Source organism: Lissotriton vulgaris, chromosome 10 (assembly GCF_964263255.1).
Source record: "Lissotriton vulgaris chromosome 10, aLisVul1.2, whole genome shotgun sequence".
Classification (NCBI taxonomy): Eukaryota; Metazoa; Chordata; class Amphibia; order Caudata; family Salamandridae; genus Lissotriton; species Lissotriton vulgaris.
The window spans coordinates 906028604-906042349 of record NC_141698.1 but is presented as its reverse complement, the minus strand read 5'-3'; positions in this window follow the sequence as shown (position 1 = coordinate 906042349).

The following is a 13746-nucleotide window of genomic DNA, read 5'->3' as shown; positions in this document are numbered from 1 at the left end:
AGGGTTCGATTCCCGGCGCGGCAGGTTTCTGGACCAGGGTCAGCGGACTCGATAATTCTCTCGCCTCGGTGCCCACTCTGATCAGCGATCACACTCGGCAACTCTGGGCATTAGCTTGCCTCATCTTCACTAACGGCCCCACCAGACCGCCGGGGATGCCTGGTCTCACCCTGGAGATACCCATTAAGGGACCATCTCTCAGGGAAGCCAGGAAGGGTTTCGCAGCGGTCGAAGCGCCTTGGGACCCTACGGGTAAGTAGTGCGCTATATAAATGCCAATACACATACATCTACAACCAAGTAGACCCAGGTGGCCATAAAATAAGACATTTCTTATTTTTTAGGGGGACGACTTAGAAGCAACATAAACAGCGTATGCTCACTAAATAGGTGCTACGTGTATGAATACACGCCCCTGCAGCAGCCATGGTGCTAAACCAAGAAAACAAAAATAAAAAAGAAGGTTTAAAAGGTTACAGCAAAGTCAAAGCTATGGACCATGTGGAGTGGATAACAATGCAACAGGAATGGAAATGGAGTAACTATTTGGGGACAGGCACTTCTTGCCTCCCACCTGGTAATAATTATTTATTCATAGCCCTCAGTTCAATGGCACGGATTACCCAATTCGGGTACAAAGGGGAGTTTGCACCTCACTCACGATTACAACGAGCAAAAACGTATTTCACACTTTTGCACCCACTTGGATAATGCTGGGAACAAATTGGGCAGAGTTTGATTATAAAAGCATCTAATTTTCTGAATTTGCAGCTCAGAATGAAGGAAGAAGTTATTGCCCATTCTGATGCCTGGCACTCTGTCTGGGCGCCCTCCACCTGGTACATAGGGCACCAGGCGGTATGGACAGTTACAGGGTGCAGTTTTATTATCCTAAGTACTGCCAGGGGGCCGCCAGGGGGCCGCCAGTAATCCAACTAGTTCAGTGGCGTAACGAAAGTTGAGGGGGCCTCCCTGCAAGGTACATGGAGGGGTCCCCCGCTCCGGATTTAATCCGGAACTTTCAGGCCAGAGTACTTCATAACTGCCAAGGTTTTAGATTGCAATGTGTGACATTTTCATAATTTCAATGTAATTAGGAGTGACATTTAAAAAACTGAGTGAGACACTTTCTCGCGAGCAAAATCAAGCAAAGAAGACTAGGGACACTTAAATACCAGAAATTACACCCATTTGAGCAACAAGAAACTCTAAGAATATATTAAAACTAATGCAAAGCACCATAAATGGAAGAGCACCAACCTAGTGCCCTGTTTACTTAGTCTCATGATCATGATGCGCTAAAAGTAAATTAAATTAAATAAGGATTGGAGAAGGTACTAGTGACACTTAATCTGTAGCGAGCAGCACGTTATTGGACAGACAGTAATCAAATATTGCAGTGACTGTGTTTTATTCTAATATCGCCCTGACCACTCATAGCTGCCAGGTTTTCAGACTGCTTATGTGTGCAATTTTGGTGGTTTCAGTGTGTGTACAAGTGACATTATACTTCCAAATGAGTGACACATTTTCTCAGGTTAATCAAAGCAGTAGCTGGTATTTGTGTGCTTCTCTGTGAATGTTCGATTATGCAAGGTAAAAACCCACCTTCTGTAGTTAATCAGTGAAAACCAGTCAAGGCCAAACAAACGGAAAACCTTAAAATATGAACAACTCCTCAACGTGTCCCAGATGGCAAATACATGAAGATGTAACATAGGCAAGCATGTGTCCCCACGTTTGCTGTACCTGAAATAGTCTTGTAAAATGCCCCTAGGTTGCATAATTTGATCACCTGAAAAACCTCCCACATAGAAATAACTAAAGGGTTCTGCTGAAAACAAAACTGCCCGCCGACCTATCAGCTGAGAGGCGCCAGCGTGGATTTCAGCTGGTACTATTAATCATTGAAGATTAGAAACCATCTGAGTTTAGTGAAGCGCATCAATCGACCCCAATGACACATCCTAAGTACCATAACCAAACCCTATCAACCATGCACCCAAAGAAACTTCATTGTAAGTATAAGCGCTATATAATTGACGAAGGGTCACCTACGTACTCAGCAATTTAAAAGTGCCTTAGGCCTATCATATAGAATGTGCTACGTAAACTAGCACAATACTTTTTAAAAATCGCTATTAACATATGCTCCATGTGTTACTTCTTTAAAAGGCCGACCAGTCTGTGACCTTGCGCACATCTTTATAATCATGTATAAGAACTGGCAGTGGCATCTCAGTGTAGGCTGCCGTCTTCTCTTGTTTCAATTTTCCCACCTTACCTGCCCCTCCCGCTGACCCTATTTCAGCACTGAAGGCCCCCACTTTACAAACCCTCCGGGTTCTTTCATAGTCTCACCCTGTTCACATCACCTTTTCTTCTGGTTCTATCAGCTTTCATTATCCCTCTCTTTTCTACATTGCCGTTCATGTGCTGATCGGGGCCCCACAATTAGGCAAATTATCGCGGTGCTGCATGAGACACCGTAGAAGGGCGTCTGGGATGTGCGCTAGAGGGCCATGGTGGGGTAGGGACAATAGAGCACTCATATTTCAAGAATTTACGGAGCGGACTGAGGCTTTTTTGGGTAAACAAACTGTGGGAAGCAAAAGGGTCACGGGTATCCCCAGAGGTGGTGTTGTGTAGGCACAGTAGGTAAGGAGGGGGGGATGGGGGGAGAAGGGAAGGGGGGCCTTCCCAGGGACGCAGTTGTATACCTGAGCGAGCCTCTTCCAGGCTTCCTAACTGCGAAAGGCTGGCACATGCGGCTAGGGCTGTAGGAGGCCAAATAGAAGAAAACTGGAACAGAGTCTTGACTTACTCTGTCGGCCGCGAGTAGCATTGACGGAACGGGCCAGCCACAATGACTCCCCCGGCTGCATGGTTCAGGTCGGACATTCCGACCAACTCACGCTGCGGCGGCATTTGTTGCACTGGACTGAAGGGCAGCTTTTGAGCCAATCACGCAGCAGAGAGCACCACTCTCTGGCCACGGTCGTCACCGTCCGGTTCAAATCATTACGCCGGAGGGCGGGCATTTACTAGGAGCTGCCAAACAAAAAACTATGCTGCGTGCGCCTGCCCACGCTGGCCCGCGTATGCTGTTGGCCAATTAAATCATTACACGTAAGCCGTGCAACCTGACGTCAGCTATTGGCGCGGTGTTTGGTAAAACGTAGCAGGCCAGCCGCGAACTAAGCCATTCCGCGTCACGTGGGCTGCGGGGGCCTGTGTTACGCCCCTGAACTAGTTCCGATCCGATCTCGGCTCGTCCGTTGGTCGTCGTGGCGGCCCCTCGGGTTTGGCGGCCCTGTGCAGGTGCACAGTTTGCACATGCCTAGGGCCGGCCCTGAGTGTCAGAACTAGTATATTCACATTTTTGTACTAACTGGGACATCAAAATACAAGTGGTGCCAATAGAAATCAGATCAGCTGTCAACCCTCATCAGGAGACTGAAAGATTGTTGCAGAATTAGCACATTATTTATTTCCTCAATCCCTGATTGATGCCTTAATAGCAATGGTTTAGCTTATATCTGAAATTTAATAACAACTCACTCCTCATTCTCACTTCTCACCCTACTCTCACCCTGCACTCACAGCGATTACACTGCACTCACGCTGCTCACCATGCACTCATGCCATTCACCCTTCTCCTACCCTGCACTCACACAAGCACACTTCTCATCCTGCACACACATTGCACTCCAGTTCCTATATTCGCAATAGGCTGTGCGCATTGGAATAATATATCCTATAGATATAACTTAGGACCTAGGTCAGTAGGTCTCTATCGAATATACTAAACTTAATAGTGAGTGCCAGCCAGGGGCGGATTGGCAAGGCGGGCATTCGGGAATGGGCCGAAGGGCCGGTGCCTCAGTGCCCTCTGTGGGCCGTTTTTTTTCTCCCTTGTCCCAGTCCACAGAGAGTGGACTAGGAAAGGGGAGGAAAAAACCGGCCCACAGAGTGCACGGAGACAAAGACTGAGAAAATGAAAGCAGCCCTCCCGAGCCCATCTGAGGCTGGGCTGGGGAGGGGTGATTGTTTGCAATAATCGGCCTCCCTGGGGGCCAGGTGTTTCTCAGGCCTTTGGACCATTTGCACCTCGGCCCCCTGGCGCCCATGCAGCCAGAAACGGTGTTAGTCTTAACACCTCGCCCACAGCCCTTCACATTCAGGGCATAGTGGGCGAGGAAGAATGGGTCTTGCTGTGGAGGCCTGGTGATGTTTGGAATTTTTTTGTTTTATTTATTTATTTATGCGATTTTATATAGCGCGGACTTTACCCGAAGGTGTCAGAGCGCTTCACACTAGGAACAGCAATAATACATGGAGAAAATTATAAGTGGACAAATTACAAAAGCAAACGTTAAGTTACATGAATCAAAAGTGACAATAGTGAGCAACCAAAATACAAGAGGAGCAAACGATACATTACAGGAGGAAAAAGTGATATGTGTGCAGGGTACAAAAGCGTACAAAATACAAGTAGAGGTATAATACTGCAATTAATGGCAGACACTCCAGCAAAAGAACAAACGTTATGTAGGCAATGGTGGCACTTGTGCAAGTATCTAAAGCAAACAAAAGTGAGAGGTAGCAAACAGTGTGTTACAAGAGAAAAGTGACGTGTGCAAGTTACAAAAGGGTACCATACACAGGTACAAGGGTAATACTACAGTAAATGGTAAATACTCAAACTGCCAGAACACACTGGGAAGGCAGTTCCAATGCACCAGCTTCACCTCAGCCTCCCCCTGGCTACCTGGCTACCTTGGATGACCCAGAAAGCTGTGTTTTGTGCTCCCCTGCCAGGACATTTTCCCAAGGCCTGGAGGGTTGATTAATTTACTAATTGCAGGGGCCTTACCTCTGTTCATGTGCTCCTGAGCTGAAGGTCTGGGGAGGGCTGAGTAGGTTAGTAATAGCAGGGGCTTCGCTGCTTTTCAGGTGCTCCTGTGCTGGAGGGCTGGAATAATTTTGTGACAAAAAGGGGCCTTGCTATTTTTTTTAGTTGCTCAGCATGTAGGCCATTGTCACCTTGGCCCTGTGTCGTGTGCAAGAACAGTATCCTCCCACTTTCATTCATTGTCTGTGCAAATGGTGTTTCATGAAAGGGCACGCCCCTTGAATGTGGGCCACGCCCCTTAAATATGGGCCACGCCTCTTAAACGTGGGCCACATTTTTCATCAGTGCCCGGGCCGAATTGTGATCCCAATCCGACCCTGGTGCCAGCTAGCTCAGAGGTCACTAGAAACTTTCTCGAATACACAAGAAGGGATTCGTTTCTGACAACCTCATAAACATGACAACTTTGTTTCCCCAAGAATAAGAATATATCTCTCAGAGTCGTGGAAACAATAGATAACTAGTTTACTCAGTCAATTGTGCATGCTTCGTTTCTACAGAGTTGCAGAGAAATGGTGAGACGGGCGTTTTCAATAAAAAGGGTTTATTGAACAGTCTTCTTTCTCATGCGAGAGGTGAACTGCTACAATTGTTAGACAGAATGCAAAGTATAATGCGTACAGCTAGAATAGTATTATGAAATAATACTGTAATAGCATTGAATGGTTTGTAAGCCATATAAAAATACATACATAAATAACATAGACTAAAATACTCAACTGGTGCTTCTAAAATACGCCTACCCCAACCTAGGTCTAGTACGAGGGAAGTAGTAAGTATGGTCTTTTGCATAGGTTTAGTTTTTGCCAAGAATCTACCAAAGGTTTCTCTAGGTTCTAATCAGCTCCATACCTTAGAATGAAGGAGGTCTGGTATCGCTGTCTCGGGACTCGATTTCCCAACACCCCGAAAGAGCAGTTAAAAACACTGAAGCTGGATTCTCGGCAGAGAAGGGCAGCTTCCTGATCAGTGCATCAGCTGGAAAGTCGGCTTCCTCTGGCACTTGCTGAAGCGAGCTGCGTCGGGCAAGTAGGTCTTCGAACTGCTCCGAATCACTGTGCTTTGCCATAGCAAGTGAAGGTATATTTATACCTTGAAGGTGTTTCGGAATGCCATGTTTGACGTAATGTCGGGCACATGAACGTCATGAATGGGGGCGTGGCTTGGACGCCGATCGGGATGGCGGCGTGAGCTCGCAGCTCCGCGCGGAATCCCGCTAATTCTCCTGATTTCTGCACCCTGGGCGACCCGTGCTCGACACTCCTGCCCTACGAAGTATAGGGGGGCCGCTGGGTGTCGGTAGGAAGTTGCTGGGGGACTGCTAGCCCCAAGGAGAACCTGTTGAGTGACGGCTGAGGTGTCGCCGAGAGTGCGAAGAAAATGGCGGCGGAGCAGACGGGCGGCTCCGGGCATCGACGTTGAGCGGCCTTGGCCCCGACTGGCAGAGGACTCTGCAGCTGAGAGAGTGAAGCAGTAGGGACTGTGGTGACAGTCCTGAAGATCGGGGGACGGGGACACTGGCTCCGCTCGAATTTTGAGACTATTAGCTGGCCGCTATCCCTCCCCATTCCCCTCCTCCTCCTGGCACACGAGGAGGCAGGTCAGACGGGGTATCCCCACTTGGCCCTTGGAGCTGGGGGCATCGGCGGTGGCACTTGATCCTGCCCAATATTGGGAAGTTTGCACTGACCCGCGAGTGCCGGGACCAGACGGGTCTCCTGGCCTGTGACGCAGTACCCTAAGATGGCGGCTTCGGGAGGGCTGGTGGCCGTGGAGCGCGGACAGGGGGACATGGCGGCGCTGTCCCAGATGGGCGAGACCCCCCCGCCGGAGTTGGACCAGGAGCAGCGACTGAATAGACGCCTGGATGCCATACTGGACGCAATTACCTCGACCAAGGAGGCGTTGCAGCAGGACATTGCGCAAGTAGCCACAGGGCTGGGGCTATTGCGAGCGGACCATGCGAAGCTGGCGGATAGGGTCAAGGACCATGATCAGCTGCTGTTGGACCTGAAACCGTCGGTGGTGACTGCGGAGCATAAGATCACGGACATACTGGCCAGGTTGGACTCGCTGGAGCGACGTGCGGAGGATGCGGAAGGCCGCAATAGGAGGAATAACGTGCGGGTCGTAGGCCTGCCGGAAAGAATTGAGGGGGAGGATGCGGTGGCCTACATGGAGGACTGGTTTCGAACTGTGGTGGCGCCGGAGGGGCTTACTCCTTTCTTTACCCTGGAGAGAGCCCACCGGGTGCCGGCTCGCCCGCCAGGACTTGGCCGCCCCCCCGACGGATGGTGGTGCGGCTTCTCCATTATAAGGACCGGGAGCTCCTCATCCAGAGGGCCCGGACGTTGGGCCCGTTTGAGGTGGAGAACAGCAGGGTCACAATCTTCCCGGACTACACCCAGGCAGTCCAAAGGAACCGAGCGTCGTTCCTGGCGGTGAAGAAGGAGCTGCGAGAGGAGGGCATTCAATACTCCTTGCTCTTCCCGGCCAAGCTGCGGGTTATTCTGGACGAGACCACGCACTTCTTTCAGACTCCGGACGAGGCATGGCAGTGGCTGGAGTCGTACAGGGCGGGGACGGACAGGTCCTACAAAAGTAGGCGAGATCGGCCTAAGCCGCCTCAGGTCAGACAATCGCAACGCATCCGGTCCCGCAATAGGCGCCAGCGGGAGAAACGGGAGGCCCAAATGGCTGCGGAAAAGAGGGATGCGCTCGCCGCGACAACGGCCATCACGGGGTCGCAGCAGGAGAGTGAACTGGTGGAGTCGGACTCTGGCGGTGAGGGCAGCAGGACAGGAGAGGACCTTTCGGAAGCGGAAAGCTCGAAGGGGCCGGTGGTGACCCCCCAGACTTCTGATGGGATATTTCACGGTTGAGGCTGTGTTGAGACTTGGACATGATCTGATGGTAGGGCGGTATCCTGCTGGTTATGGGCGGGTTGCCGGGTAGGGTGCTACGCGGGCAGGATGGGATGGGAGTGCGGGGCGTGGGCTCCGCTAGCTGGGGTCGGCGATAACTCACCCCCCTAGGGCCCTTAAGGCCTTCTGTGGTGGAGACCACAGGTTCGGGAATGTGTGGTTGGTTTGAGGTTTGGATTGGGGCTGACACTGGGTTTGTAGGCTCTGTCCTGGGGAGTGGGGTTTGGGGTGTTTTTCTTTCTAGAGTTTCTTTCGGGGGGGGCAACTGCTTCGGTGGGGATGTGAACTGGAGGAGTTTGACCTGGACTGCTTGCTGCTGGTATGGGGACGTTACCTAATTTAAAATGCCTAATGTGGAATGTCCGGGGGTTACGAACCATGGTCAAACGCCACAAGGTGCACGCATATCTGGTACGAAGGGGGGTCCAGATTGCTATGCTACAAGAGACCCATCTGACAAAAAAGGAATGTGCTGCGTTGCAAAAAAGATGGCGGGGCCAAGTGTTCGGCACCACTTATTCAGCCTATGCCAGAGGGGTACTGATTTGGGTGAGAGCAGGGATACCGTTTCAGGTGCTGAACCAAGTGGTGGATCCTGAGGGTAGGTCTGTGGCGGTGGAGGGGCGGTTGTATGGTAGGGATGTGGTGCTCTGTTGTGTGTATGCGCCAAATGCTGATCAGGCCCGGTTCTTCGAGGGCCTTTCCGGGTCCTTGGCTTCTTTCCTAGCGGGCCCGGTGGTACTTGGGGGGGATTTCAACTCGATTACGGATGTGGTATTGGATAGGTCTCACCCCCCCCTTGTTGATTCCCCGGTGCGTAGGTTGGCCATGCACAGGAAGGACTGGCAGGACAGGTGGGGGTTGCGGGATGTGTGGCGGGAACAGCACAGGGACACCAGGGACTATTCCTTTTACTCAGCTCTCCATGCACTACATGTGAGGATAGATTCAGTGCTCTGTGGCGGATCCTTGGCCCCATTGATATCACACACAGAATACCTGGCTAGAACCATTTCGGACCATAATCCCCTATTGGTACATATTCAGTGGCAGCGGGAGCGCTCAGCAATCCCAACATGGCGGCTCGGGCCAGACACGATGGAGGACTCAGTGTTTCGTGACTCTGTCCAACAGGGCATCCATAATTACTTCGGCGAGAATGAGGGTACAGCCACGTGCAGGTCCACTGAATGGGATGCGATGAAAGTGGTGGTGAGAGGGGTATGTTTGGGCCGGTTTTCGAATGCTCGTACGACTGTGTTGAATGCACTTGCAAAGGCGGAGGAGACACTGAGAGACTTGGAGCGGCGTAGGCCGACCAGGCCAGACTTACAGGCTCGGTTGTTGGAAGCGAAGGAGGTGGTCGCCACCGAAACGGAATGGTTGAGGTGTTACGACTACAGGCAATACGCGATTAGGGCGCATGCTGAGCGCGACAAGGTGGGCACGCTCTTGGCCAGACTCGCTAACCCTGAAATTAGGGGCTGCCCGGTCCTTAGCATTAACAACGCGCTGGGGGAGACGGTATATTCTCAAGCAGCGGTGTTGGAGTGCTTTCGAGTATATTATGAGCAATTGTACCAGAGTCAGTTGGGAGTGGAGGCCCCGGAAATTGCGGAATACCTAGAGGCGAGGCAGCTTCCGGTCCTTGATGGGGAGGACGCGAAAGAGTTGGGCGGTCCGATCACGCTTACTGAAATACGGGTGGCCATTAAAAATATGGCTCGGAATAAAACACCCGGGGTGGACGGGTTACCAGTGGAATTCTACCAACAGTTTGTGGACAGCTTGGCGCCCAGACTGCTGGTGGTGTATACGGAGGCTTATGAGTCAGGGGGTTTGCCTGAGTCCATGAGGGAGGCTTTGATAGTGCCGCTTCTAAAGCCCGGCAGGGATGCGACAGATGCGAGGTCCTATCGCCCGTTGTCCATGCTGACGGTGGACTATAAAATCCTGAGCCGGATTCTGGCCACCCGGCTGGCCCCACACATGACGAGCTTGGTACACAGGGATCAGGCGGGGTTTATACCCACGAGGAGCACGGCGATGAATGTCCGCCGCCTGGTGGGGATAATGGACGCCATGATGGACGAGGATGGGACCCAAGCGGTATTATCCGTGGACATAGAGAAGGCGTTCGATAGTTTGGAATGGGTCTTTCTGGATGGAGTGCTGGAGAGGTTTGGCATATGTGATGGGTTCCGCCGGTGGACAAGGGTCCTGTACTCCTCAGCGAAGGCGCGGGTACGCCTGGGTGGTTTGGTGTCTGCGGCGTACCCGGTGGGCAGGGGCACGAGACAGGGGTGCTCCCTTTCCCCCCTCCTGTTCGCCCTGGCGATGGAACCCTTGGCGGTCCATGCCAGGACAGGTGACAGATACGCGGGGATAGATTGCGGCGGGCGGCTACATCACATCTCGCTATATGCGGACGACCTGTTGCTGTACTTAGACGACACGGAGCGGGCCCTGGAGGGAGCGATGGACCTGTTATCGGAGTTTGGCCAGTTGTCGGGCCTTAAAGTCAACTGGGCAAAGACCTGTGTATTTCCGCTGAGAGCGGAGACGCCCGGCCCTGCTCGTGACCTAGGGGTAGTCTGGGAGCCTTCTTGTTTCACTTATCTGGGAGTCCGAATCTACCATGCGACCACGGACCTATTAGAAGGCAACATTGGTCGGTGCGTTCGGGCGCTGAGGGGCAGCATGTCCTTTTGGTCGACCCTCCCGCTGACGGTACTGGGTAGGATTGCTCTCTTGAAAATGGTGGCGCTCCCCCGCCTCCTGTACTACTTCAGGACGTTGCCCATTTGGATTCCTCAGAGGGTCTTTAGGGATTTGAGGACGATGATTATTGGTTTTCTGTGGGGACATGGCCGCCGCAGAGTGGCTCTGAGCACGTTGCTACGCCCCAAGATTGAGGGGGGGATGGCTGTTCCTGATTTTGAACTGTATTACTTGGCGGCGCAGCTCCAGGTTCTCACGCAACATGTGGCCCGGGTGTTTAGGGGACCGGAGGGTGACCGAGAGCTGGGGATCCAACGCCATGTGCTGTCTTATATCGTCATGCAGCAGAGGCTGGAGCTGCGGGGCCTCACAATGGAGGAACGGGCGCTCAGGCAGTGCTGGCAGAGGAGTCTTAGGAGAGCGAGGGCGACTCGGCCTTATGCACCAGAAATCCCGATTGGCATGTTGACGGCCCTACCACACGGGGGTGATTGGTCCTCATTGCTAGAATGGGAGGAGGCGGGTCTTCAGGTGGTGGGAGACCTGTATGTCGACGGGACCTTGGTGCCCTTCGGAGTGCTTCAGGAGCAGTTCGGGCTGTCTGACGGGGGGTTCCTCTTGCATGCGGCGGTGGTAGCGGCTATACAGAAGCACTGGAAAGGTGGGCTCATAGAACCGAACACGACTATGGCGTGCCAGTATGTGGTGATGGCGGCGGGCACCTTTAAGGCTGTGACTTGCCTCCATAACAGGATGTTACACGAGGGACTGGAACCGCTCCAGGGGCTCAAAGCTAAATGGGAGGAGAGCGTGGGCAGGCCCATCCCAGACACGGTGTGGAGCCACATCCTGCGGCGCACATGGAAGGGCACGAGGAATGCGCGTTTCCAACAAGTGCATTTCTTTGTGCTACATAGGGCCTATCTGACCCCGGAAAAAATACGGCGGTACTTTCAGGTGCAGGACGCGCGGTGCCCGAGGTGTTCGTCTCCAGAGGCGGACATGGACCATTTGTTTTGGGGTTGTCCGCATTTGGAGGCCTATTGGGCAGAGGTGGGGGACCTCCTAAACGATGTGACCGACAGGGAGGTGGACTTCGACATGGCGGCGTGCCTGTTGCTCTGGTTCCCGCACACCAAACACACTAAGGTGACGAGCAAATTTATTGACCTGGGCCTGATACTGGCACAAAGAGAGATCTCGTGGCATTGGAAGTCTAGGAGCGGGCCGTCGGTGAGGAGATGGAAGAATGAATTGTTGCGGTGGTCTGAGTGTGAGAGTGTGCTCCGAATGAAACAGGCTGTCAAGCTTGGTAATGAGAAAGCCTTGGATGCAGCGCGTGCGTGGGAATTGGTGGTGCAAGCCTTGCGCGACTCTTTAGTGGAAGATGAGGACTGAGTGACTGGGACCTGTGGACACTGCGAGGCGTACTAACTCAGAGTTGTCATTGACACTGTAGCGGGATCCATACTACACATCAGGACGGGACACACTGCATCAGCAGTTGCCGGGGTGGGGGCAATGGGGGGTTGTTTAGTGGGAGTTCGGGGTGGGCCGGAAGCCAGGAGGTTGGGAGACTGCGATGGCGACACTGTGCTGGGAAGGGCCTGTGGGGCGTGGGTGATGCGCGGAGGAGGCAAGGGGCGCGGGTCAGGTATGGAGGGCCCAACAGTGCGCGGGGCGGGTCAGGAAGCGGATGGTAGCAATGACCTGCATAAGTGGGATGGCTGACGATGTTATTTGTTGTGGGTGGGGGGGTAAAATGCAGATACGTAAAATGATCTTTTGACCATTGTCCCAATGGGACATTCATCGTGATGCCTTCCTGCTATTTAAGGTACTACGCCGCCCGGCCTCCGGGATGCGGGCTGAATGGCTGTGTATGGTTTACGTTTTGATGCTTGAACGGGGGGGCATTACGTGTGGACTGGTTGAGCCATTGTATTCTGTGGTTTCTAATTCTGCAATAAAAACAAATTTAAAAAAAAAAAAAAAATGAACGTCATGAATGAACCCCTGGGGAATAGTTTTTCATTGTAAAACTAACTGAGTTCTTGGAGAAATTAATATTCAAGCAAGGGGAAGTCCCTAACAGCTTGAGCTAATTTTCCAAGAAATCGTTGTGACGTTTGGTGGAGGGATGGAAGTAGCGATGCCTGTATTTGAGTTGCATGGGGTATGCCTAAATAAGGGCTTGATTTCTATGTCTATATAAGGGCAACGTGAATTGTACCTATATAAGGGCATGAATCGGGAAAATCCATTCGGAATCCAAAACGCCATACAACACCCACTCCACTTTCTTATGTACGACTTCTACTAAGTTCTAAACACGTTAAACATATCTAAACATGATGAGTTAAAATCCCACCCAAAATACATAAAAAATGCGTTGGTACTGGTTGTACACAAAAAGAGCATTTGTGCGGTATGCATTCAAAGCAATGTTTCATTCTAAGCATAAAGTTGACATTTGTAAATACTGCCTGAATGAATCACGAAAATACATTTAGGAAATGGCTCGTAAATACAGAATAAAAAGGTGCCGAAACCATTTTATGTCATAATACATATAACTGTTGGTGTAAGGACAAGTTCAAATATTGTCTGGAAGTTTTTCAAAGAATTGTAGTTCTACTCTAAGCAGATTACTTTGTGCCAAAAAATAAAAAATACAAATTTGGAGAAAAAAAAAATTAATCATAGGAAAAGGAGTTCCAAAGCTAGAACTTTGTTTTGAAAAAATGAAGGTCGAGTTCCGAGTCTCTCAGAACACTGTGTGCAAAATCAAAAGTCAGTGTTATTGTTTGGAGAAAACATCAAATCTTCTAAGTCTGTAAAGAATTTGTCTACCATAGTATGTGTAAGTTGAATTACCTCGTTAAGAAGATCAACCACATATAGATGTGAAGCATCGCCATCAGCATTGGTCGCATTAGCAATGTTCGAATTGGAAGGTACCTGTGTGCCTGTTTCCTCTCGTACCTCACCGTCAGCAATTTGCGTCTGTGAGATCTCAATGAATGCCGTCATCATAATTGGTAGCCTCTGGGGACAACACAGTGCATGGGTCGTTTTTGGTTCAAGCAAAGTATCAACATCCGTTGGCATGACTGATGGGAGTGTCAGACATGTGTCTAGAACGCATTCTTCTCTGCATAGCAGGCATCGTAGAATAGGTAGGAT